At 40.1% G+C, this 25,216-nt stretch overlaps 1 long non-coding RNA gene across 2 annotated transcripts in view; it reads left to right on the top strand.

The window, feature by feature from the left end:
• The first annotated feature begins 12,857 nt into the window (after positions 1 to 12,857).
• LOC115947755 overlaps positions 12,858 to 25,216 on the top strand; it is an 18,039-nt gene continuing 5,680 nt past the window's right edge. The window contains exons 1-4 of one of the 2 annotated variants that reach the window (XR_004081605.1): positions 12,858 to 13,131; positions 15,342 to 15,497; positions 19,072 to 19,202; positions 22,246 to 22,352. This is a non-coding gene — a long non-coding RNA (uncharacterized LOC115947755). The remainder of the gene's footprint in view (positions 13,132 to 15,341; positions 15,498 to 19,071; positions 19,203 to 22,245; positions 22,353 to 25,216) is intronic. The other variant, XR_004081606.1, reaches the window with a different exon arrangement.

Raw genomic sequence — 25,216 nt, 5'->3', positions numbered from 1 at the left:
CCTGCTAACCCAGGCTGCCTGATAGAAATTATCATTCATTATCATTATTAGTGTAACTCACCAACCCGAAGTCTGAACCCATTCCAGTGGCACTGAAATGGCAAAAATCCCAGTCACATCTACAGTCTAGGCTCAGGCCTGAAGCTCTAATATTTGAAGAAATCCAATGGTGATTACTGACTGGAGTTCTGTTATTTTATCTGGGATTTATGTTCTGTTTTTTTAATGGAGTGTGTTAAATGAGAAGTGTTAAAATACTAGCTACTACAAGAAAAATAATTTAATGTGATTTTATAGTTTTTATATATGTTACCAGATGTAGCCAATCAATCAATAAAACAGCTTTTGTTTGAGAGCATTCTACTCCAGTGGCTAAACTTCCATAATTATGCTGCCACCATAATTAAAAATTATCTAGACTCCTTCCTTCTAGTTTGTTCAAGCTGATGAGAAACTGATAAAATGGAGTTTCAGTGCAAATGACATCTTATCACTTGGCAACTTTCAAATGCAGAGTATTTCAAAATCAAATCTCTAAGACTGCACATTACTTTGAGGAAACGTGTCAACAAAATGCTGTCAGCTCCTTCCTCTTGACAAGCTGTACAGATTTCAGACGACTCTTAACCGTAGCTTGTCCATCAAATCAGCAGATGTCCTTTTTGGCACTACTGGTAGCACAGTTAGGGTGCCTGGTGGCTTTTTAAAAAGGCAGGAAAGGTTTTCTGATTGTAACTGAGGGCTAAGATCTAGTTCTAAATGAGGAGAGAGGAACAAGTGATGCTTATTGCGGATGTACCTGGCAGTGGGAAGAAGGGAGCCCTGAAGTCTTTGGCATTTTGCTCATTTGATCTCAGATAGGGATGGGGTGTCCTGAAGGACAAGAATGACTAATTGGGAGCTGCTTCTCTCAGCCCTAGAAAATGAAACAAATGCTCAGAGCACTTGCTCAGGCTGCAAAGTGTCACATGTCTTCATGGTTTTTAGGGCTGTCACTCCAGTGTGCAATTTCCACCCTTTCAAGGGGGACAGCAGAGAAACAGCCCCCATTTCCCTGTCTGAGAAAAGCCTCTGCTTGCAAGATGCTTCTGGTTGCTTTTATCCCTCCCCTTGTGGATTGGCTGGGCTGGAGAGGTCCAGCTGTTTCTGTTTTCATTGAAAGGGACCATAGAACACAGATTCAGCAGGTTTAATGTTTTACATGCCAGTTTAATAGATTGTTACACTGGAGCATCTTGTCACGAGCATTGAGATGGTAGAGTGCCTCTCTCAGATTTATGTGTGTCCTCTGGGTATCCTCATGCTTTACTTACCTAGTGCCTTTTTGGGCTGCTTTTATTCCCTAAAGCCACTGTGCATATGCTTCTCAAATAACACAAAACCAAAGGCTGTTTGTAGCCTACCAAAAAAGGTTTGTAGAAAGGAAAGCTGATCTTCTCCATCATATGGGTTCCTCAGTTTTAAATTTAAACCAGTTGAAACACCTTTGAACAGTTACACTTCAAAGGATATTTCTGTAAAATTTGTGTGCTCTGACTCTATCTTTGCTTGCAAATTGAATCTGATTTCCTTACATTCTGTAATAGCTTGCAGTTTTGTTTTTCCTGGCACAAAAGCTCTTTCCGTTTGTCCTTCAGTTAGTCAAAGGTAGAAGGCATTCCCTGGGAGAGAGATTCATTTTTCTCACTAGAATTTCAAACTGCAGGATGACAATCTTCTCTGGCACACATTAAGCTCACCACCATCTTCAGTATACATGAAATCATAATCAAAGACAGATGCCTTTGCCTGTTATAAATAATCAGTGCTGCTTGCACAGACCAGGAAAAATCCTTGTTTAGACTGGTCTTACTTTCTTTCTTGGACCTCTGTATTTCCCTTGGCCTTTCTTTTTTTTTTTTTCATCTTTTCTCTGTCTCTAATTCTAGATATTTGCCTAAGGAAATAAAAGGAATGGGGAAAGTAGATCTTGGCACTCTCTGAATTCTCAGTGGATTACCCTATGGAGTGAAATTAAATACACATGACATATAAAAGGGAACAGCCTTTTAATTTATAGCAAAAACCCCAGTTCACAATAAATCTGTTCTTTCCTGTTTGTTCATGTGCATGATGAGAACATGTCATATGCCTCTGTGAAGCTGATATGGGAGCTCTTTGTTCTGTGTAGGATTAATTTGTTTTGAATTGGTTAAAGGTTCTCTGTAAATATCAAATAGCAATTGTGAATACACTTTTAAATTGGTGATCAAGTTCACTTGCTGTTATAGCAAAACCCAGTGCAGCAGCATCTATTTCAATAGCTCCTTGTAAAGGCAATGTCCTGCCAACTACAAATTGTCCTCAGTAGGGGTGAGATTTCTGTCATGTCAGGGCTCAGATTGGAGCCTCTTTTGGGGGAGTATTTTCAGGTCTCTCTGTGGAAAAATTCTGCTCTGGAGGTGGATGCCATTATGAATTTTTAGCCCTGGGCAGTGCACAAAGCACTCCTGTGCTGAGTTTTGGGTAAGGTTTCCAGCTGCAGACACCACCCTATCAACATGCTTCTAATTCACATGTCCTGAACTATTCCTGACTAAACTGTCTGAATGTTTTGCTGGGTGTTTTGTCCTCTAGGCTTCCAAATTCTTGTGCTGGTTAATTTTTTTTTTTTTAAGGGATGTATAAAGTGATGAGGCAGGGATTGTGAAAGAGCCTTGCACCACTAATGGGTTGCTGCTACACAACCAGCCATGTTCTGTGTTCTTACAGGAGTTCTGCAAAGGCCTGAAATTAAGGAATGGGAATGTAATTTTGCTTTGTTTTTTTTAATCCCAGTGGCTTACCACAAAAAACACCACTGCCAGTGCTTTGATAGAAATCCAGGCTGGTCTTGTTTGAAGAGATCCAAGCTTTTTTCCCCAAAGGTCAGCTTCTTCATGATAAAGTAGGAATTGAGAAGCCCTTTTTTTTTTTCTTTTATTTCTCCCTTCTTAGTTTGTTGGTTGTTTGTTTGTTTGTTTTTTTTTTATTTTTTTTATTTTTTTTTTTAATATGGGCTAATTCCAGTATTAATTGCTTCAACTCTTATATCACCATGGTAAAAAATAAATTGCTATAGTTGCTTGCCCATTAGTATTTATAGCTTTCTCCTTTACTGACTGTATTTCTCCTCTGCACAAGACCATAAATACATTAAAGAGCAAAGGAAGGAATGATTGGTTTGCCTTTGACACAAAGGCTCTCAAGATTGTTGATATTAGTCACATTAATTAATCATCTTATGGACTATAGGTTTTATTAACGGCAGCATCATCTGATTCAAAAAATCAGATCCTGACCACTCCTGAAAAAAATACACACTCCTGACATTAAGGTGACTTATTGATACCAGTTGCCACAAAAAAACATGCCAGATAGGTCAGATGTGGTTAAACCGGCTCTTGGGTTTCTGACCAGCAGCCAGGCTTTGCCTGTCATAATTTTCCCTGATTTTCCACTTCTCTGGGAATTATTTAAGAATATTATTATACAAGTATAATGAGCTGAAATCCCCCTGCTTCAGCTGCCTTGGCAGTACTATTTTCCCCCTCCTCTGCAGGGAGAAGGATCTGACTCGATTCAGCCACTTGCATTTTCCTCTCACTGAAGATGTCCTTGGTCAGCAGTGCAGGGGAAGGCCCAAAGCAGTTTGTGTTTGCAAACCTGCTCTTTCCTTTACAGCCCGTGCAACTTTGACACTGCTGTGATACATTCTAGGGAATGAAAACCCCATGGAGCAAGGTACATGATCAAACCATCACTGAAATTCCTGCTCTATCTGGGCTGCCACTGAGTCTTTCTGAAGCCTTTGAGTTAGGAAGTGGCATGTTTCCTGAGAGCTGATACTCTGTGTTTTGGATAAAGTCATGGCAGAAATGTCACACTGAAAATATCCCAGTGGATTTTTACACCCATTTAATCATCCTTTGGAGAAGTGAGGCATGCATCACTGCTGATAAGAGTGCTCTGTATTGACTTTCCAGCTCTACTGGACGTAGCTTAATCATATTTGGTTAAAAAAACCCAAAACATAAATTGTGCTTTGTTCACTGGAAGAAGTTTCCTTTTTTCCTCCTCTTTTGTGTTTTCTTTCTTTCCACTCTGTAGTTTTATTTGTCTGTCTCTGATAACATGACAAATTAGAATGAAAGCCAATTAATTAACTTTATATGGGAATGTTGAATTATACTGCCTTTGGGTCACAGTTGCAAACAGAAGCATCTTGTCCAGAAGCCTGAATTTCACTAAAATATTGCATTAAATCCATTCAGTTAAACCATTTAAGCAATCTGCTTAAATGTTTGTTCTTGTGGATGAGGGAAAACCAGCTGACAAATATTTTAGGATGGATCATGCAGTTACTACATTACAGTGAATTAATATAGTTTATGCTTTTGTGATTGACCAGCACAAGCTATGTTGCTGTAATCCATCTATAAACTGTCTGCACCTCCAGCTTTTTTTAAGGCTCTCTTTCATCAAAACCAGGCAGTTTACCTGTATCCTTTGTCATGCTCTGCATGCACAAATAAGGCCATTGCCACTGAGACCGTCCATTAGACTGATTTTCAAGCACACAAAAAGCACTTTCTAGTGAGTAATTGTATATTTGACCTAACATACTATGTTTGCAATCCTTGCAATTGATGTCAGTTGAGACTAAGCTTCATTTGTCCTTCCCCTCACCCAGTGAAGGGTATTTGTAAACCAAAACCCATGCTGCTGTGATTTCATCTTAATACCTGTTACACAGCTGAGAAGCCTGGCTTAATGCTGCTAACTGCTAGTCAGCTTGTCTGTGCCAAAACAGTGAATGAAAAAAAAATATTTGCTGTTTCTTCACAGGAGTGTAACATCAAGGATTTCAGTAGGGATGCTGTAAATAAAAAAAGTTCATTACAAAAATAACCAGTTATGAACAATCTAAGGATATTTCATTCTCAGGCATGAATCAAGTTAGCCTCTAGTAATTTATCAAAGCTCAGGTGTGTAGGACTCTATAAGCCTGGTTTAGTTTCTCTAATGAGGAGTCCACATCACAAAGTCCATTTGAAGAAAGTGGTTTTGGGGGCGAACAGGAGGATACGGATCAGAGCAAGGTGAGTGACTGGCAGTGCAGAGGAGACCTCAGCTCTGTTTTCTGAGAGGTGTTTGTGTGTGATATCAATGTGTGTACCTGTGCTTCAGAGGCAGGCATGGCTAAATGGGAATGGCCAAGAGCAGGGGCAGGGACAATGTTAGACTGCTGAGGAGCAAAGATGGAAGGCAACATGGGATGTAAAAGAAGCAAAAAGACTGTAAGCTGAATATGGACCAGCCCTTTTTTTTAGTTTACTGGGTGGAATTAATTCTGTCCAGCACATTTCATTTCAGATCATGTCTGTCTTTTTGGTAGTCTGCTTCTGCCATTTGCTTGGCTATTGAAATGACCTTTCTTACTTGTTCTTCATCTTGGCAGTTTTCAGTGGGACTGCCAAGAAAACTAAAATCCTCTTTCTTATTCCTTGAAAGCATAATCAGGGAATTAGGAAGCCAAGATTAATTTTGCCAATAAATGTGTACAAGTGAACTCCTTTGGGGATTTCTATTTTTCTAAGTATTTGCTCTAATGGATTATGAGTTTCTACCCTCCTTTGGAGATAGTTGGAGTGCCTCATGCTTCTTTGTGTTGTGGAAGGGAAAAAACCCAGTCAGTCTGGTCATTGATTTTCCAAAAATTTCCAAAAATTGATTTTCCAAAGCACCATTTTTCACTATTTTGGCAGTGGTAATATTTTGCTTTCCAAGGACACTACAAGACACAGCCCATCCCCTGAGGAACTCTGGTCTATCTGTTTCCTCCAGGGAATTACAGCAGGCATGGGAGCTCTGTCAAATTAATGTGTGTCAAGGTCACCATTCCTTGCAGGGGCTGGCTCACCTTGGAGAAAGGGACAAGGGTCTCTAGGTAAACAGAAATTGCTGTGTGATGATGAGTGTGCGTTCACAGATATCCAGAATCCTTATTTCAGGTTGCTTTAGGCTGTGTGAGGACACATCTCAGCCTGTCTTTGTCTGATGTCAGCTGGTGCATTGGAAAGGCAGGTGGAATTTCCACTTGGGAGCAGAGAACCTGCACAGCAGCCCATCACACAGCCTGTTAGCCTCTGTCCAAAAGGGTGAATGGATCCAGCCTCATCAATGACTTTGTGCTGGCTGCAGCCACAGATTTCTCTGAGACCATTCATAAATTATGGTTTAAACAGGAACATTTTTCAAGGGCTTGAAACAACTAGGTGCATAGATTGAAATAATGCAGTGTCATGGTAGTTTTACACTGTGTGTCTGCAGTGTGTGGTATTCAGTCTTTGCTGTTGGAAGCTGCCATCTGTGCAAACATTTTAACTGATACCATTCTGAAAGAAATTTGATGAGTGGCAGAAGAAAAATAAGTTATTTAATTAATGATTTGGTTGCACATATGGACATGTAATCCCTGGCCAGATGCATTCAGACATTTTGAGTCTTATATAAGCAGCAGGGTTGGTCTTTAGATAGCCAGTGACAGGCACCCACAATAAAGTTAATCCTGCCAGAACCCCCTTTATTTCTGGGGTCTTAGGGTGCTCTGCGTGTGTGTATTTCATCCCTCACCTCCTCCTGTGTTTCTGCGTTTGCCTTTTCAGTGCAGCAACAACCCCTTCAGCAGAGGCCCTTTGGATTGCTTTGATATAACATTCAAAAGGATCAAAGAGAAAGCAAGGCTCAGCTGGTGGCCTTTCCCTTTAAAGCAGTGACTTTTAGGCCATGTCTCTGCTACAGATGTTTGCTGGCACGACTGTGTCAAGCCAGGTTTGATGGGGAGTTTGATCCCTGTCAGGCAGATTTGTGTGAGCAGATGAAATTTCTCTGGTTGTGCTGCATGTGTTTGCTTGGCAGGAGTGAGCAGTGAATGGGCCTGGCTGTGCTCGTGGTGCAAGGGCAACTTTGCCAGTTCAAAAGGAATTTGCACATGGGGGACCCTGTCCCTGCTCGTGCAGTAGTGCCCAGGCTGGGCAGTGTTCATGGATGTAGCTGTGCTGCCCAGGAAGCAAAGCAGCTGAGCCCTTAAATTGATGCTGCTCTGTTGGCAAAGACTCTGAAAGAAATGTAAAACAAGTCTCTGGTGTTGAACTGTGTTCTGTTTTAGGAACTGGTTTATCCTGTGCTGGCACAGAAACCCTCTCTGAGGCAGGCTTTTTTTCAGCTGGAATGGGTTTATCCTCTCTAGTTTAATTCTATCTCATTTGTTGAAAAACCTTTCTATAAAAGCAAGACATCAGTTTCTCCCCCATAGTTGGGTTTTTAGTGAAAATCCTGCTGTGAAGATCGAGAGACAGAAGATGGACCTCTAAAATGTGACTGGCCTCAGAAGCCTTCCCATTTTGGGTGGGAATGCAGTGCTACAGTGTTTGCCAGAATGGGCCATAATTCCAGTGTTCCAAGAGATGTTCCCTCTTGGTAATGACTTGAACATGTCAGTAATTTAGGTACTTAAGGATTCCTTTCATTTTCAGGATGATGAGTTTGTAGTGCCAAGAAGAAGCATTTTGGGGAAAGCAGCTTATTTCTAAATGACTAAAATGGAATTATGGGCTGCTGAGAATGAGCCTGACAGAGGTGCTGCTCAGGACACACATCTGTGCCTACAACCAACAGGCAGAACTGCACCTCCCTGAACAGAAAAAGAAATGGCTCTACTTTTTACAATGAGAGCTGCTCTTGGCTTGGTCCTTAAACAAAATTTAGGGTGTGGTACTGTTCTCTCCTGCCACAATCTAGACATAATTTGGACTAAATTACATTTGTTTTATTTAATTTCTTATTGGTTTGGTTTTTTTGGTTTGGTTTCTCTTTGTATAGGCGCTAAAGATGGTCCAGGTTGTGGATTGCATGAGAACTCCAGTGCATATTACTGAACTCCACTACTGTGAATTCAGGTAAGTGCTATTTAAACACAAGTTTTGTTTGGTTGGGGTTTTTAGTAAGGGAAAATTGCCCTTACTGAGAAACAAGCTTCTATGAATGCACTTACTCTTTTCTAATGCTGCCATCTTTTTGAACACAATTGGAATTCACCCCTTTCCTAGATGTTTTGCTTTTATTTTATCTAAGGTTTTTATTTTTATACCTTTGCTAGGTTTATTGAGTTCCGGTAAAGGATTTTTTTTAAGAAAATGATTTGAAGGTGTGGGACTCTTTTTCAAGTATGGTCTTCAAGCCTACTTTTGCAACAACCCACTCAGCTGGGCTTGAATGGGGCTGATTCAAAGCTCTCTGAAGTCAATGGAAAACCTCCAGAAGGTTTCCTGAGCTTTGGCTGAGGCCTTTTTTGAGAGCATGAGAATGAAGGTATTTTTGGTTTTCACTGTTGCATTCTTAAATCTGAATAAGCAGAAAATTGGATTTATTGCTAATAGAAGTAGATCTACAAAAACAAAGGGCCTGTAGTTCTCTACTGTAAGGGATATGGTTTGGCAAGATGTAGAGCAGGTAACTCTTACAATGTGAAAAATGTAGACAATGGGAATTAACTGCGACCAAATGTACCCTGGAAGCACAGCTGTAATTTATAATGCAGTCAGGAATGCACTGCAGGCTCCTCAATCGATAAGCTAATGGGAAAAAAGCCTGCAATTAATTACAAATCAACTGGGTCAATATCCTTTAAATGAAAGATATGAAATTGCTAACATTTGGATGGAACTTCTTTGCCAAGTATATTTATAAACCTCATATAAAATATGATATTTATAAAAAGAATAAAAGCTCCTTTCACTGTTAAAAGGCAGCACTCTGAATGCCTGATTTCCTTTTGCTCTAAAAATTCAACTGAACTGACTTTATTTCAACAACTTTGCTACTGTGTATAAAAGAAGTGAAGTAATCTTTTACCTTCAATTCAAGACCTTACAGAGAAGCACAAGAGCTATAAACAGGACCCCCAGGGTGATGCTGCCCATGACTTCATGGTCAAAACATCTAAAATGATGAAAGTTTGTGCCCAAATGGTTCTCTTAGTAGATGTCAGGACCTGAAGTGTTCTGACTGGTGATCTTGGCAATCTAATACCTTGTTATATTTACAGAAATAGGCCCAGAAAGGGCAGCCAGGGCAGGAGGAGATGGGCTAATGCTGGCATTGAAGGTAGATTGTTGTCTGTGGGGTCTCAGCTTCAAACAACTCTGAGCCTTTCCAATTTGCTAAACTGGGAGTGCTACTTACCTGGAACCCTTTTCATCTGGCACTGATGATCTTTTCCATATATGTTCTATAACACTTCTGCTTTTCATTAAAAAGGTAGAGATGGATCATTGCCAAGGAGGAAATAATATTAATAACCTTGTGAATCTCTTTTTTTTTCAGATAAGTTTGTTTCATTACCTTGCTGCATGCTTTTTATTGTCCTTTTTTGGGAGCAGTGGAAATCAAAGGATTGCATTGTAATTATATAACATGAAAATGAAAATATGAACATGTGGAAAGAAGAAGAGGATCTGGAAGAGCACGTGGAAGTGGGTGAGCACTGACCCATTGAAAGGGGGATTTTACACAATGGCAAATGTTTGGAGCAACTCCTGGCAGCAAGTACAGGAAAAGGGATTGTTACTGACTTTGTTGGACTTGCCTAATTCAGAAGTACCTTGATGATGATTTTTCTTTTCCCCTTTGACAATTTTTATTTTAAAAAAACCTCCTGGAGCCCCTTTTTATTTACTGGTCAAATACTGATAAATCAAGGTCTTCTCATTTATCACAGAATCAGAGGATTGGCTAAGTTGGGAGGGACCCACAAGGCTCATCCATGTGAAATTTCTTTTCACATACCATTCATGAGGTTAAGTCTTTTGAAAACTACAACACAAAACAAACTGAACCAAGAAAAACCCAATCAAAACCTACAACAATTTTACAAAGAGATAGCAGCAGTTCAAGTCAACTAAAGCATGCTGCCTCCACAATTCTATTGTAGGCCATGCTTCATTTCTTTCTACTTTCTCTTCAGTTAATCATTGGTTTTCTTAAATACAAATGCATTAGGACAATAATCAGGTTTTAATTTAAATTTAAATGCATTCCTTAGTGTATCCAGTCAAGCTGTCTTCCTTCCTTCCTTCTGATGTGGCTTTTTGGGGGAAAGTGAGTGCAACTTCATAGAATTTTTTTCTGTCTTTGTCATTGTTTAGTCAGTCATTCTTTCAGAGACAGAGTCTGAACCTTTCACAGTCATTGTCATGGTGAGGCTGTTGGCATGGACTGGTCTCATGGCGTAAGTGGGAGTGGAAAAGGGTCATAGAAAAATGAATTTGTGATTCTGCACAGAAGAAGAAGAGAGCTGGGAGAGCTGGGAAGGGAAGACATCTTGAAAAATATGAAGCTTGAGGTAATTTCTTGTCTGATGCTGTATGTTGCTACTTCAAGAAACAGCAGTGATCAGTTATTTAAAAGAGTAAAAGGGCAGAAAATATTTATCCCAGTATTGCAGGCTTCTTGTGCTAGTTTATTTTGACAACTAAAATTCTGTGACATACTGCAGTACAGCCCTTCAATGGCTGAACAGCTGGCAAAATAGAAACCAGTCAAAGCAGCTTCTTTGGTGGGTTAGTTCCACCATCAGGCATGTTCTTTCATCTAAATCTCAAAGTTAACACAACATTTTTCTTTCAAAAGGTTGGAGCAGGGCTAATCAAAAGTTGGTATGGCCCTTTTTCTGTTGTGTGTTATTTCCAGCAAGGGGGGTGACTTTGCTTAATGTCAGCTGCCAACACAAGAAGTCAGGACAGCAACAAGCCTCTGCCAGAAATATCTGCATGAAGTGGAGAGTGTCTCTGTGTGCTGCTTATATCCAGTGGCCTAAATCCAAATAAATAATGAACTAGCATTTCTTGCTTTGATTTCCAAGTGTGCTGTTACTTCATTCCAACACCTTGCTCAATTGAGTTCAATTTACCTGTTTGTAAGATGTGTTCCACAATATTTGCTTGATTTACTGTGATTAAATCCTCTCCTATTAGTCTAGGTCCACTTTCTTCTTGTTACCTTATACATCATAAGAAATCAAATTTTCTTCTTTGGAGGAAGTATTACATTCATACATGATGTAAACAGAGTAGCACAAAATTCTGAGATGAGTTATGGGAAGCTGGACAGCTGGGAACACAGAAAATAACATGGACATTCTTTGCAAAGAAAGCTGGAGATGTTGGGTGTTGAACTAACACCTGGGAATTCATCAATATTGGGTTATCTGCTCTTTTTTCTAAAGGGGCTAACCTGCTTTTTTAACAATTTATTAAAGCATTTTAGGAAATCCTTGAAAGTGCTCAAAAATAATTATATAAACCACGTATGTCTTTTGTGTGAACTGTACAAACTGAGCCATAAAAACCAATATCTGGTAGGAGTGAAGTTTCTTAAACATGTATTTTATCAAATTAACAAATTAAAAACTGTGTTTTTTAAATTAAAAGAACAGCCAATTTGTCATGAATTTTAATATAAACTAACCCTTGACCTTTCCTTCTTGCATGTCCTCACGTAATTTGTGTAATTTGTTTTAACAGTTATGTACATCTATTTAAATGCTTTATCTGGAATCAAATACCCCTTTTGATTTAGATATAAATTAAAAATACAGACATTGTTGATGTTAAGCCAGCCTATAACAAAGCTCAGTTGTTTGGCTCTTATGAGACAGCCGTGTAACAGTTCTACACATGGGTTGCTTGAAACCAGCTACTGGAAAGTGTGCTGTACCCAACATTTTCCTGGATTTTTAAAAACTATTTTAGCATCCTGACACAGTGTCTCTTTCATATAAACTGCTGCCAAGAGTAGATACAAATTTAGTGTGTCCCCCAGCCTGCTTTGTGAAGTTATGGCACATTTTGAAACGGTGCCAGTTTAGGATAGAAGGAAAAGTGCTGCTAGCTCTGGCTTGCTACTGTAAATGTAGAACATTGAAATGATGATTAGTGGGAAATTGGTGGAATTCAGGCCTGCCCAGGAAGACCTAAGAGGGAAAGGAAACAGAAATAGGTCTCACAGTTCTGGCACTTGATTTGTTTTCTTGGAACCTGATTCTCCTCTGCCTGAAATCTGCTAGAAGTAAGGGAAGATCAATAGTATTTGATTGTGAGACTTGGCCAGGGAGGGAGTGCTCTAGGTTGTGCTAACATGGGATCATTTGACTTTGGTGCTATTTTTATTCCCTCTCTTTTCTCCTCTGCCAAATTCACTTTACTTTGGCACTGTTTGGTCTCTGACCTTTCCATCTTATTTGCTTCTGGGGTTTGTTAGTTATTTTCCTTCATTACCTTCATCATCTAACCCAAGTGCTTGCCACTGCTCACACATCCTCCTCCAAAGGTAGGAATCAGAATTCAAATCCAGGAGAAAGTGCTTGGACAGCATTAATAGCTGAACCCCAGCTTGTGGGTAAAACTTAGTTGACTGAAGAGTTGGTCCACACTCTTTTCCCTTATTTTAGCATAGATATGTGGCAGTTTGGAGACCCCTCGTGTCACTGGGAGACAGGAGAGAGTAGAAGGAAAAGAAGCCTCCTGAGAGCTTCATTTTAGTGTCTGAAAAGCTGTGCTTACTCTTATTTTGTCCCTGTAACTATTTCATCCTCCTTCCAAATGCCTCTGTTGCTGCCACTTGCCTTCCTCAGCTGCAGAACAGCAACAGCACATCTGCTACCTGATGCTGGGGTGATTCTTGGTTTGAAATTCCTCTGAACACACAAAGTGTGAGCATTGCTTATCTGTTACTGCTTATCTATGATTATCCCAGAAAGACTCCACCATGGGCATTAATTTTAATTGCTCCATATATTTATTCATCAGAAATCCTCTCTCCCGTGCAGTTTGGAAATGTGGATGTATCTGAATGGCATACAAGCAAAATCTGACTGGGGAAATGCTGGTATGGACTGAAGGTATATTGATTTGTCCCTTTACTGCAATGGTTATGACAGGTAATGTCAAGGGAAGAGAACAGTTATGTCACTTGTGCAGAAGAGACTTCAAAAGAAAAAAAGACTTCACTAAAACTACCAGAAATACCCACAATTTCATTCTGATCATTGAGGTAACTTAATCCTTCTGTATCTGGCACTCTTTGTTTTGTGGTTGTGTTATAGCTGTGCAACAAAATTGAAAAGCAATAAGTAGCGTGCTTGGGGTGAATTTCATATAATGAAATTGAAGCATATCATTTCCTTAAAAAAGTTAACATGGCAAGAGATTTAAAATGTGTGTTAATTTTAATAGATACAAATTACTGTAATCACATCAAGAGATAAATTACTGTAATCATGTCCCCTTAAATCTTACAGTGATTATAATGCCCTTGTATCAGTGTCATGTTTCTAACAAGATATTAATTTCTTGTCATGCGTGGTCTTTAATGGGTATAACCCTGTATGGTGGAGCCCATTGCTCTTGGGTGGGACAACTATTGCTTTCAGTGGCAAAAAAACAAGATGGGCAAAGGCAAGAGAAGTTACAGGAGGTGGATGTGCAAATAGGATAACTCTGAGTCCATCCTGTCCTCTCTGCTGGAGTGCCAGGTCATCCCTCCTCCTGTTTTGGAAACAGCTGCAGTGATTGCACAGAGATGCTGGGATCCAAGGAGGCATCCAATGCCAACACTGACTTCTTCCAGTTTAATGAAAAGGGTGTGGGGAAGGGAAAATCTCTCACCCTGGAGGGCCCTCAGGTCTGTGAGATTACAAGTTTTTTTCCTGCACTGGTGTAGAAGCAGCCTGGAATTCACCAGCACACACTACCCAGAGATCCTCTGTAGAGAAACCTGTGCCCACGTTACTGTGGGTATTTATAATGACAAAAGAAAATAGTTATGACAGTGGAAAGCACTGGGGTTTTTTATACAAATTTAAGAGTAAAATGCTATACTATTTAGTTCCTGTTTTCATCAAAATCCATGTGGAATTTTATAAGTCAAAACAAGGGAAATGTTTCATAATATTTTGAGTGTAGGAAAGGGAAAAGGAACTGTTTTGCATTTGAAGCTTCTGCAGCATAACCAGAGGGGTGTTCACAATTTATAGATGATTCCTGTGCCAGGGACTTTTTCCCCTCTTCCTTTTGGGTCAATTTTCAGGGGAAAAACGTTTGAAAAAAAGGAAATTACTTTCAAACTGATTTGCTTTTTGTCAACTCCTTGCTTGATAGCAGCTTTGACAACCTATAATTTAAATAACTGTACTTTTGAGAAATATATTGTCCAGTGAAATATTTTCCTTACTTCCTCTTAATGACTGGGACTGTTCATTGAAAATAAACATGTAAATAATGTTATTACCATGGAGCAGAGTTAATAGCCTCTAATGGCCTGGAACCTGTGAACAATCATGCCCATGAGGAAGTCCTTACACAAATAGTCCTGGTAAACCCAACAGGAGTCTTCATGTGGTAAAATTACTCACACAAGTGAGTGTTTGAGAGGAAAATGTCATTGCTCCTCTCCCACATTCCTCCTGTTCCTCCATGAAAGAAAGCCAGCACATGAACATCAAAAGGCATTTTTGGTCCAATATGTCCCAAATAAGGATTTCATCTTAGACTAAACAACTGGTTTGAGTATTTGCTGTAACTATTATTGAAAATGTTTTTAATTTTTCTATTCACTTTCTAGCTTTTGGGTCTTGATTTAAATCATCTGTAGTGCTCCTACTTAGTGTGTTCACTTGGTACTTAATGTTTAGAATGTCTGTTTAATACAGTTTAATAACCTCTACAGTTCAGCTGCATTTTACTTAAAAAGCATTCATTACTCTAAAAAGGTTTTGGAATGAGTGATTCATCAAAGAAGCTAAAATAGCTCAATCTTGTGTCCTGCTAACAAGGCACAAGATATTTGTTTAATTGTAAGTGCATATTCAAAGCATTTACAATTAGCTGTAGCATAGTTATGAAAGAAATAGTGTCTAGAAGGAGCTGTCATTTTTGTCTGACATGAGGTTACTTCAAAAGGCACAGTTCCCCTGCAGGTACTGAAGTTATCCAATTACACTTCTTGTTTGTTTGTTATAATTAGTGTGTTTTGGTAGAGGTTTTTCACAGGTAAATGAAAACTAGCTGATAAAACAGCTATTTTCCTGAACCAGGTAATAAAACTGATCACAATAGATCTGTGAGTTCTTGTAGCAGGTGTGCAAAATTTCCTATGGTGATTTTAGGGGGGGTTGGTTTGGTTTGGTTTTGGTTGGTTTTATTTTTCTACCGTATAATCCTTGATCTTAAAGTTAATATAATAACTACCTGCTTTTCATTTAGGCTGATTGTGAGTCAAGTCTGTATCTGCTGAGGAAGTTAAGTGATGCACCCTCTAATTAAGTCTCTGCAGCAGCTTCCTCCTACATAAATGGGCTGGTGGATTCCTGGTTGTTCCTGTGGTCACCAGTGCAACTGAGGGACCCATCTGAGTGACAGGTACTTACATCCATTTGGAATTCTTAATCACAGCTTAACACTTGTCAGCTTCAAAGTACGCACTGTAGGGCAATTAGTGTCACATCATGTGATGCAGCAGTTGTAGGGCTGCAAAGAAAACAGATTGTTTGATTATTTTTTTTCTTCCATGGCTAAGGTTAACTGCCTGGACAGCTGCAGTGGAGCCTCCAGGGCACGCTGCTTTATCTGATTGGTCTCAGGCTTGATCTGGCACATGAAAGGAAATGTTAGGAAGTTTCCAGCAGAGATCATTTTGCAAGTCCAAAGATAAGGGCAAGGTCAAGTTCACTTGTGTTTCCACAGTATCTGGTTACAAACATCGGCCCAAGAGCCATGCAGATAATTCCAGTTTAGTCTGGCAGTGGTTTGCACCTTCAGCAGATTTGCCTTGCTGGAGTATTTGTCATGTTCTGTTCACCAGCATCAAAAAGGCCCACTACAGTAAAGCAAGAGCTTTTGCCTTTCTCAAAAGGTGACTTTTCCTTCCAGGGACAAAACACATGGTGATTTTATCTCAGTTTTGATGTGGAACTTGCACTGGTGTTGTCAGCCTCCCATGGGGCTGCAGGGGAACGTTAATGTTTATTCAAGGAGTAAGTTGTTATTATCTGTCTTACATTATTTTAGCACATAAGGTTTCTCCTGTAGGAAATTACCATTTCTTCCATGCCTTCAGAACTGTGGGAGTTACTGCAGGAATATATGAGGTGGGAAAATAGAGCAGCTTCTTTTTCTTTTTAGTTTATTTTTTAAACAGTGTCCTTTATGGTTATTGTGACTAGTGTGTGAAATTTGAGAGCTGTGGCCTGAGGGTGGAAGGAGCTGTCTCTGCCCCATGAGGCTCTCCAAAAACATTTCCTGAGTTATGGATGAGCATTGCCTTACAAAACCCAGCCCTACACACTGCCCTCCCTCTGAAAACTGTTCCAGTCTCAGTGCTGGCTCCTCAATTAGTAAAAGTTTATGTAAATTCCACCAAGGTCTTGGTGAGATTTCCTAACTACTTTTTAATTTCTTAATTATGTATATTGTTATGCTGCAATGCTTTATGGCTTTATGTAATCAGTTTTTCTTATGGCAGAGTTGCTGGTTAGTGGTGCACTTCAGTAAAAACCACAATACAAATTTTTCTCTTAGCTGTTGCTACAAGCAGTAAATTCTGCGGTTAAAGGAAGGAGCGTATTGAGTGAGCCTGTGCACTCTTCCATTCAATCACCTCAATCAATACATACACACCTCAAATGCTGTGTGTATGCTGTGTGTGAGGAACAGGTCTGCAGTGTAATGTGTAGTTCCCAATTTCTTCCACAGAGAAGCAGAAGCTGTGAGAGTTTTTCTGTCCTTTATTTTTTTTGAGGTCTGCATTTTTCTTCATTTCAAAAGGAAAGTTGTCATCCCCCAAGTTAAAAATCCATACAGTGAAATAAGTTGGCCTTCTTTCATGAAAATGTTTGCTCTCTCTACCATGAAAACAGAAGATTACAAATTGGCTGTAGAATATCTTGATACCTCTCATGTAAATTATTCTACCACTCACATCAAAAAGCACAGCCAGTACACTGGGTAGAGAGATGCCTCTCTGAATCTTTTTGGGATCTGTTTTCAGAGAGATAATTGCAGTGGTGCAAACAATAATATAATAGTGAAATTAAGGTGAAGTGAATGATGCGCTGCCACACAAAGCCTGAAAAGATAGAGCACTGATCTGTTAAACATGAGTTATGGTTTTATTTTTTTGTAAATTCTCCAAGATTCTAGTCTGGTTTTGATTTTGGAATGGGTGGGTGGTGGTAGTTCTTTTGTCTTTAGAAAAGCATCTTTTATAATTAAAGAGGCACCGTCCTGGCATGCTCTGGTCACTTGGATGGTTATTAGGGAGAGCTGTGTGCAAGCTGGCACTAAATTAAACCCTCAGTCCAAATCCCCACTGTGCTCTGAGAGGAGACTCATACCAAAAGGAGCATGTCATGTCCTCAAGTCTCCTTTGCTGACATTATTAAGGGCTGGGATGATTTCCTGGGCAATAATGATGGGTGCATGTCCAGCTGTCCTGCAGCAATCAATCCAGAAGTGGGAGCAGTGTGCCCAAAAGGTTCAGTGCTAGGTGTTAGGGCAATTCCTGCACCATTTCTATCACTTCATTTACAAATTCTGACTGTCTCGAGGCATTTCTCTTTTCTGTTCTGTTTTCATAATTTTTTCCCAATACCATGAAACCATGTTTAACTTCACATAGTGCTTTCTTCCAGGGAGAGCTGAACTCCACACAAATTTATCCTGATCAATCTGTGTCCAATCTGTTACTGGCTTGATCAGATAGAAATGGATGTTATTAGTGAAGCTGGCACATTGCTCCTAACCTTTCCTGATGGCATATTCAATACTTGAAAATACCAAAGATCTAAATTTAAACAAGATCTATGAAATCACTGTCCCTTTTCCAAGAGATACATAATATGTATCTCATGTCTCTAAAAGTCCTAATTTGAAAGCATGTGGTCTTTGTTCCCATTTAATGTCTAGGGTAAGACATATTCCCGCAAAGTACACCCCTAGCTTTCAACTTTTCCTTATTATTTTTTATGCTTTTTAAAATAAAAGGAACAAGCATTTGCCTTTCAGTGAACCTGTCCTTCCTTTTCAAAGCAGTGATTTTTTTAAATTGACTTTCAAAGAGCAAATCAATCCCACTAAACTGCCACACTTTTTATCCTAATAATTTTTTCAGTTGCTGTGTTTCTTATTCTACATCTGCATTAGTATAACTTTGTTTTTTTCCCTTTTAACCATAGCATTAATACTCATTTATGTCTTTTTACTTTCCAGCTTTATGAAGGCACTATTGACTCTCACCTTTGTAAATGTCTGCCCTCGAAGTTTTAAATGTTTGCAATAAACACACAATTTTGCTGCCATCATTAGCAGCCATTAGCCATAAATTAGCTGCTTCATTTCAAGTTCAACTTCCATTTCTCCTAACGTAACATCAAGAATCTTTCTCTCCTGTCCAGTCTTACACTGGTGGAGTAGGGAGATGAATTTCAAAATTTTAAGAATTACACAAGTGTAGTTTTGACTGCAGTCAGGAATACACCCTCATTAAGTATTTTCTTCCTTTTCTTGGCTAGTGGAAATCCTTTGGATATTTCTGTCAGTGTATGCCCCCCGGAATGTCTCTGCTAAAATATCCAGACATTCCAAGACGTTGGTGGCAAGATCCTGAATCATAACTGTAGTAAATTTCTGGTGGGTGTTGCTGCCTTTTTAGATCTCTGTGGGAGATCCTACCTTTAATCCCTGCAGTCAGACTCTGCTATCGTGACTGTGACTCTGCATGTGAAGAGCCAATTCTCCAGGAAGACAATTTATTTCAGTGATGTGTTCATGTGACCTGACTGATTCTGAGGTGAGAGCACTGACATCAAGGAGAATCTGGCCAGATATGGGCTCTTATTTTGGTCCTTAGATAAATATGGCAAGTGTGCTGTAAGAATGGGAGGGACTAGATGAAAGGCAACATTGCTTGTGTTTCTCTGATAATCTGAATTTTTAGGTTCTTCTCTCAACTGTTTGAGTTTGAAAAGCAAAGACAGCCAAAAGGAGATTGTTTTGGAGAGAAGTGATAGCCAACCTGGGATAGCAGTCAAGGAAACCTCAGTGGTGTCATGATTCAATCACAAGGAGGTAAGAAAAGTTCTGACAAAGTCTTCCATGTGAACCAAATTTATATTTTAGAAATTCTGCATGTTCTGTAGTTGATTTGTAATTGATATTCAGCATCCACACACATTTACACCAGGTGAAGAGCAGAGGCTGCCTAGGTCTCCTGGGAAAGCCCATTGCCCAGCATGACAGCAGCTTTTCCTCCCTGTAATCAGACTTTCCATCCCTTTCCTCTCAGGTCCATGTGGATTCCTCACATGCTGATATTTGTGCTACAGCTGTGTATCTTTTTCCAAGGTTTGGGAAGAGAAGTGTCACCACTTTCTCTCTGGAACAGGAGGGATACTTGTCTGAGTTGGCAAGGTGATCTCAAGGCTGCAGAATAAGATTTAAAAGTCTTGGTCAAAGGGAGAGGCCAGAGCAATATCAAGTCACCTTAGAAGATTTGACTTTACTTACAGAGACCTGCTACCCTCAAACACATGGGGCAACCACACTGATAAACTTTGTCAGGGTCAGTCTGTGGGGAGGTGCTGTAACACAGGCTGCTTCAGAAATCCAAATGTTTTGTTCTCTGATTTTTATTTTTTTTTCCTGCATTCTACCCAAATTAATAATTTCTTTGATGAAGTTGCTCCTGATTTACACATAAACGTGCCAATCCCCTTCTGTTCCTGTCTATCTTAGAAAAGAAGCATGAGGAGTTCAGCTTTTCCTCATTCAATTTTTAGTAAAACATAATAATTATTTTTTATATAGAAAATAGACTTAGGCTAGGGATCTTGCATTTTGAAAGGCACCATTTAAAAAACCAAAGACAGATGGTCTCTTGTACCCATAATTTCTTCTTATAAAATGCATTTTGAATTATTCTCAGTGGGTTCAGTATATCTTTTTCCTAGGCATGAGCCAATTTTTTTCCCTCCAGCCTACAGAGGAATATACACTACATAATAAATACTTGATGCATAATTTGTTGCTCACTGTGAGATGCCTCTTAAATATTTTGTTTACATTGTTTACATGTGCATATATTGCAAGCTAACAATAATACAAGCTATATTGAAAACTCACATACATTATTCAGGGATTTTAGTCTATAGAATCCAATAATTCTTTTACAGAACTGACAGAAAAAGTTTTAAGGACGCAGATTTCCTGGTAAATGGCTCCTCCAAAATTTCAATACATGCTACAGTGTAGGGCCAGCAGGAAGGATAAAATGCAGTGGCCCTACAGTGGTTTTAGGACAGCTGTCTGTGCTCTGAAGGCTGCTACACATCCGTCTCTGTCCTCCTGCTTTTACAAATTCTACAATCCCAACGTTGATGCTGTACTTGACTTTTCCATTTTAATAAGAGGTAAATGTATTTTTAAACAGTGATTGTGTTCAAGGTTCTTCTTTTTAAGGATTTTTTTCCCCTTCTCTGAAAGGGCTTTCTGGCCTCTGATTTCTCCAAGTCCTGGAAGCTTAAAGCCAAATGTTCCCATTGGGGTGGTTTAGGTGGATATGGACTTTCAGGAGGGACTCTGGGATGTGTTTCATGTTCAGCAGTAAGGAAGGGACACAAAACTCTTGTCTCTAAGCCAATGGTGGCCAACAGCTCTTCTTCAGCAGCCTTGCATGGGCTGACTCTTCTGTGTGGGGTAAGGATGAATCTGGGGCTGCTCTTCTTGGTGACAACAGAAACCAATGCCAGGAAAATTAATTCACTGTATTTCCTTCTGGGTCTTTCTTACATTCTCTAAAACAAACTGGAGGAAATCCATACCAAAATCTACCAAGGGATATTTAAAAAGGACAACATCTGACTTGAGGTCCCTGAGCCAGAAATGGCTGGGACTTGGGAGAGGACACTTGGGGAAGTGTTGATTGCTCTCCTATTACAGTTTTCTGTGTTTATCTATTATCACACAAGATAATTTGGCTTTAACTAGTACAGCTGTCTGTATGTCATGCAACTCAGGTTTACATGGATTTATTGATGCATAGTGGATATTCACACGTCCAGTGGTGTGATGCAGTGTGTGTGGTGCAGTTCTTCCCAAATCCTCATTAGAGCCAAAGGGGAGGAAAATATTCATGCAGAAGGTGATTCAGAGACACCCTGGGTTCTTTTTGTCCAGGTAATCCTCCCTGCAATGGCAGCAGAGGGGGATAAAACAGCTGAGCTGGCTGATATAAACTGCGTGGTGTTGTGTGGTTTCCACACCAGCACTGAATGTCCCCCCTTAGCACAGGACATGCAAGGTCCTGCGTAATGAAAATTCATTTTGTGCTGCTTCAAGACACCACATCAGCTTTAACAGCTAGTAACAATCATAATGCAATTATTCTGTTTCATGGCTTTGAGGAGAACAAGACACAAAGGAGCTTTTTGTCGGGGGGTGTGAGGCTTTTTTATTGCTGTTAAGCTGCAGTGTAAAATTTGCTGTATGAGGGGCATCTCCTGACCCTCCCTGGTGCTCAGCAGGGTGGATGGGCAGCTCTTTGTCCCTGCGAGCAGCTCCACCCTGGTGGCTTTGCCTTTGCTGCCTGCACAGAGCCCAGCAGAGGAACAACAGGCAAAGATTGACCCGAGCAGGGCGGGGTGGGGCTGGGGAGTGATGTCCCACAGTTTGGCAGCTCTGCTGTAAATGTTTGTGACAGAAATTGCCCCTTGAGCTGTGCTGCAGCTGGCACAGATCCTGGTCCCATGGGCCTCCAGCCCCGCCTGTTTTCTCACTGCGTGAGAGAGAAGCAGTAGAATAACAAAAGAAAATTTCTGACACTTTTCACCGGTTTTCCCTCCCCTCTCTCTTTGTCTGGGATTATGCTGAATATAACTTAAGCCCTAGTGCCCTCTTCTGATCTTGAAATAGGTGTCAGTCCTCAGCACACCTGTCCCTGCAGCTCCTCCTCAGCAGCCAATTGTTTGAAGTTAGGCGAGCATTTGGGGACACAGATATTTTAATTTGTAATCAGCTTTAAAGCTTTCAACATTTACTCTGATCAGAAACAGCAGCTTAGGCATAAATTAGCCTTTTCTATTAAAAAAAAACCATTTTTTTTTTTGTCTCCCAGCAGGGGCAGTAGGCTTGATGTGAAGTCCACAGCAGTGAAGGGATAAACCCTTATCAGCTCTGGCCCAGCCCCTGACACAGCACTCAGAGTCACTCAGGCTGAAAGAGGTAAACTGTTACAAGATCTTCAAGGAACAAAGACTGATTAAGGATAATCTTGTAGAAAATGTTACCTTTTTTTTTGCATAAATTTAACATGGGAAATACTGGTAAGTGATAATTGTACAATTCCCTGGCTTTTCAGTGCTAGTAACCCAAATTTAGTTTGTGTCCTTATATGCAGGCATGTGTAATGTATATTAGGTATATCCCTGACGCTCAGCTGCAGACTGTATGAATTAGTTCATTCATCATTTCCAGGCTGCCACCTCTGGGATGGAAGGCAGCAGCTGGCAGGGAGCACACAGCAGTTCTGCACAGCAGCCCCAAAGCCAAGCCAGAAACCCTGGTTCTATTGTAGGGTGGTTCCACACACGGGGAACTAGAAACCTCTTCTTTGCAACAACACACACTTCCTTTCTAAAATCATATGTTTTACTGATAGCCATTGAAAAAAAAAATACAATATTTGCCCATAAGGCATATGATATATCCAAAGTATGCTAAATGTTGCTAAATCTTCTAACACAAAATATACTGCAAAATAAGGTTATGAATTAATTTTCACAGTCCTGGCTTTCCTAGACTGTGGTTGTTTGCTTATGTTTTAAGCAGATAATATTCTGCAAACTGAGAGTTGTGCAACTGCAAATAAACATTCTCTACTGACCAAACTACTTGTTGATAATTTTAGATGGGAATTTTTGAGAGACTGATGGGCAGATTAACACTAAAGGCCTCTCTAGCAAGTGGTTTAACAACACATTAAGCAACAAAAGGGATATTTATAGCTCTTTGCTGGAATATGAGTTTTCCAGCTCTCTATTGCCATCTTGAGTCCCTGCCTGCCTTGCACAGAAAAACCAAACTGGGTGTAACACGGACAGAGACAAAGGGAAAATCCATTTCGTGTCCTGATGGCCGGAGCCCTCTCCAGTTATCAGGTGAAAGTCATCAGGTATCACAGAAACAACATTATTTACTCCAACTGAGATTATACACACTGTGGCACGCTGCAGGGAGAGCCCAGGGCAGTGTGATGTCAGTGCAAATTTGTTCTTGCAGGATGAGGTTCTTGGAAAGCAGCTGAGCTCAGGGCCCAGGGGAATTCTTGGATATGTGCATCCTGCAGACACCTCTGGCTGTCAGGGGGACTAGCAAGAGTTTAGAGTATATTTACAGGTGGACTTTAAAATTCTGAAAGGGCTATTCTTCCTCCTGTGCAGAGGATTTGATAGCATTCTCTTTGTCCTATAATTGTCCTTGACAAATTTCTCACTTTCCTCTGAGAATCACTAAGGTGGGAACTGCAGGACCTGATCCATCCTACGATATTTTAGTATGTAGTTACTACACACTAAAGAAAACCTATGGATTTCCAAGTTCTTTGGGATAGGTGCCATGGAAAGAAGCGTGAGGCCTTTCCTATGTGGGCATTTCTCTAACACCTCCTGCTTTCTACCTCAAAATGCTCAGACTCTTTTTTATTGGTTTATAACTTTCAGAAGTCCTTGTTTTTATTGTTATTATTCCCTATTCTCTCCCACTGCCCTATTTCACACTTGGTAGCAGTGTTTTCAGCCAGTATTCAGAGCTCAGTATTTATGAGTGTCCCAACAGAAGGAATGCACTGTGAGATCATTGTTACTAATTGAATACTTGGTGGGGGATCTCTTCCCCTCCACTGACTGCTTGACAGAGACTGAAAATAAGTTGCTAATACTTGATTCTAATAAATCTACTGCCCATAACCTGTTTTAGAGTCTTAAGTGTATTTGGGCATAATATCAGCAATCAGTACTTCCCTCTTCCAAACAAAGGACACTGTTTGAAGGAGCCATTAAAACTCCTTTCTAATAAATCTCAGAGTAGCAGCTGACACTAACACAGTTTGAGCTGGGCTAGCACAGATTAAACCCTGATGGAAACAGCCTGGATCTTCCACCCTGCTCTCTGCTGCTCTGTACTGCAGCAAATATTGGTCCTCCCTCTTGGTTTGCTGTCCTGGGGGTTTCTGCAGTGCCAGGCTGGTACAAAGGGCTCCTAGACCCCCTTTCCTAGGGCTGGGATGAGCTGTAGGTGCCATTCCTCAATGCTCAAATGCAAGTAAAACTCTGAAGGTGTCAGAACTCTGGGCTGTGACTCCACAGAATAATTTGCACAAAGGAAAATTGAATGTTTTGTGAATATTTTTTGCTGGTTGCATCTGAACAAATGGTGTCTCCCCAGGCCTCTGGGAACCTCAGGTGGTTTTGTACTCATTCCAGAATTGCTTTGCCCTCCTAAGATCTGGGTGGTTCCTCAGGTATTGGTAGTGGATCAAACTTAGCATTTCTTCAAAAGAATGGCCTCATTTATTGGATTGTGCCTTCTCTACTCTGCTGGCAATGGCCTTCCAAAGAGGTGCTCTGGCACAGCCATCCTGGGCTCCCAGAATTCACAGAGCTGATTATTTTTAATAACATTCTTGGAATAATCTCTGGATGGTGTATATTTGCATTTGTATTGATGTCATCACACTGCTGCAGCTCTGTCTTCAATACTCCTTTTTATATATTTCCTGTAAGTGCCACATTAAATGATCATGGGATTCTTGGAAAAGCAACAGGAAATTATATAATGGTGCCCACAAGTCTGTGTATTGACTTTTCCACAGACTTGCTGGTCTCTGAGCCTAGAAATTATTGGTAAAACAAAGATATTTGATCTTATTTTCTCTCTTGATTCTTCTTACTGTCTGAGAAATCGTGGTCTTTTGCTGTTCTATTATGAAAAAACAAAAAAGATAAAAAGAGCTAATTATAGAGATTATTGTGGCTTGATTATAAGGATACTTGTTTAATTTAGTTGCTTTACATTCTTAAGCAACTCTC

Source organism: Geospiza fortis, unplaced genomic scaffold, assembly GCF_000277835.1.
Source record: "Geospiza fortis unplaced genomic scaffold, GeoFor_1.0 scaffold171, whole genome shotgun sequence".
NCBI classification, from domain to species: Eukaryota; Metazoa; Chordata; class Aves; order Passeriformes; family Thraupidae; genus Geospiza; species Geospiza fortis.
This window is presented reverse-complemented; position numbering and strand designations above follow the sequence as displayed.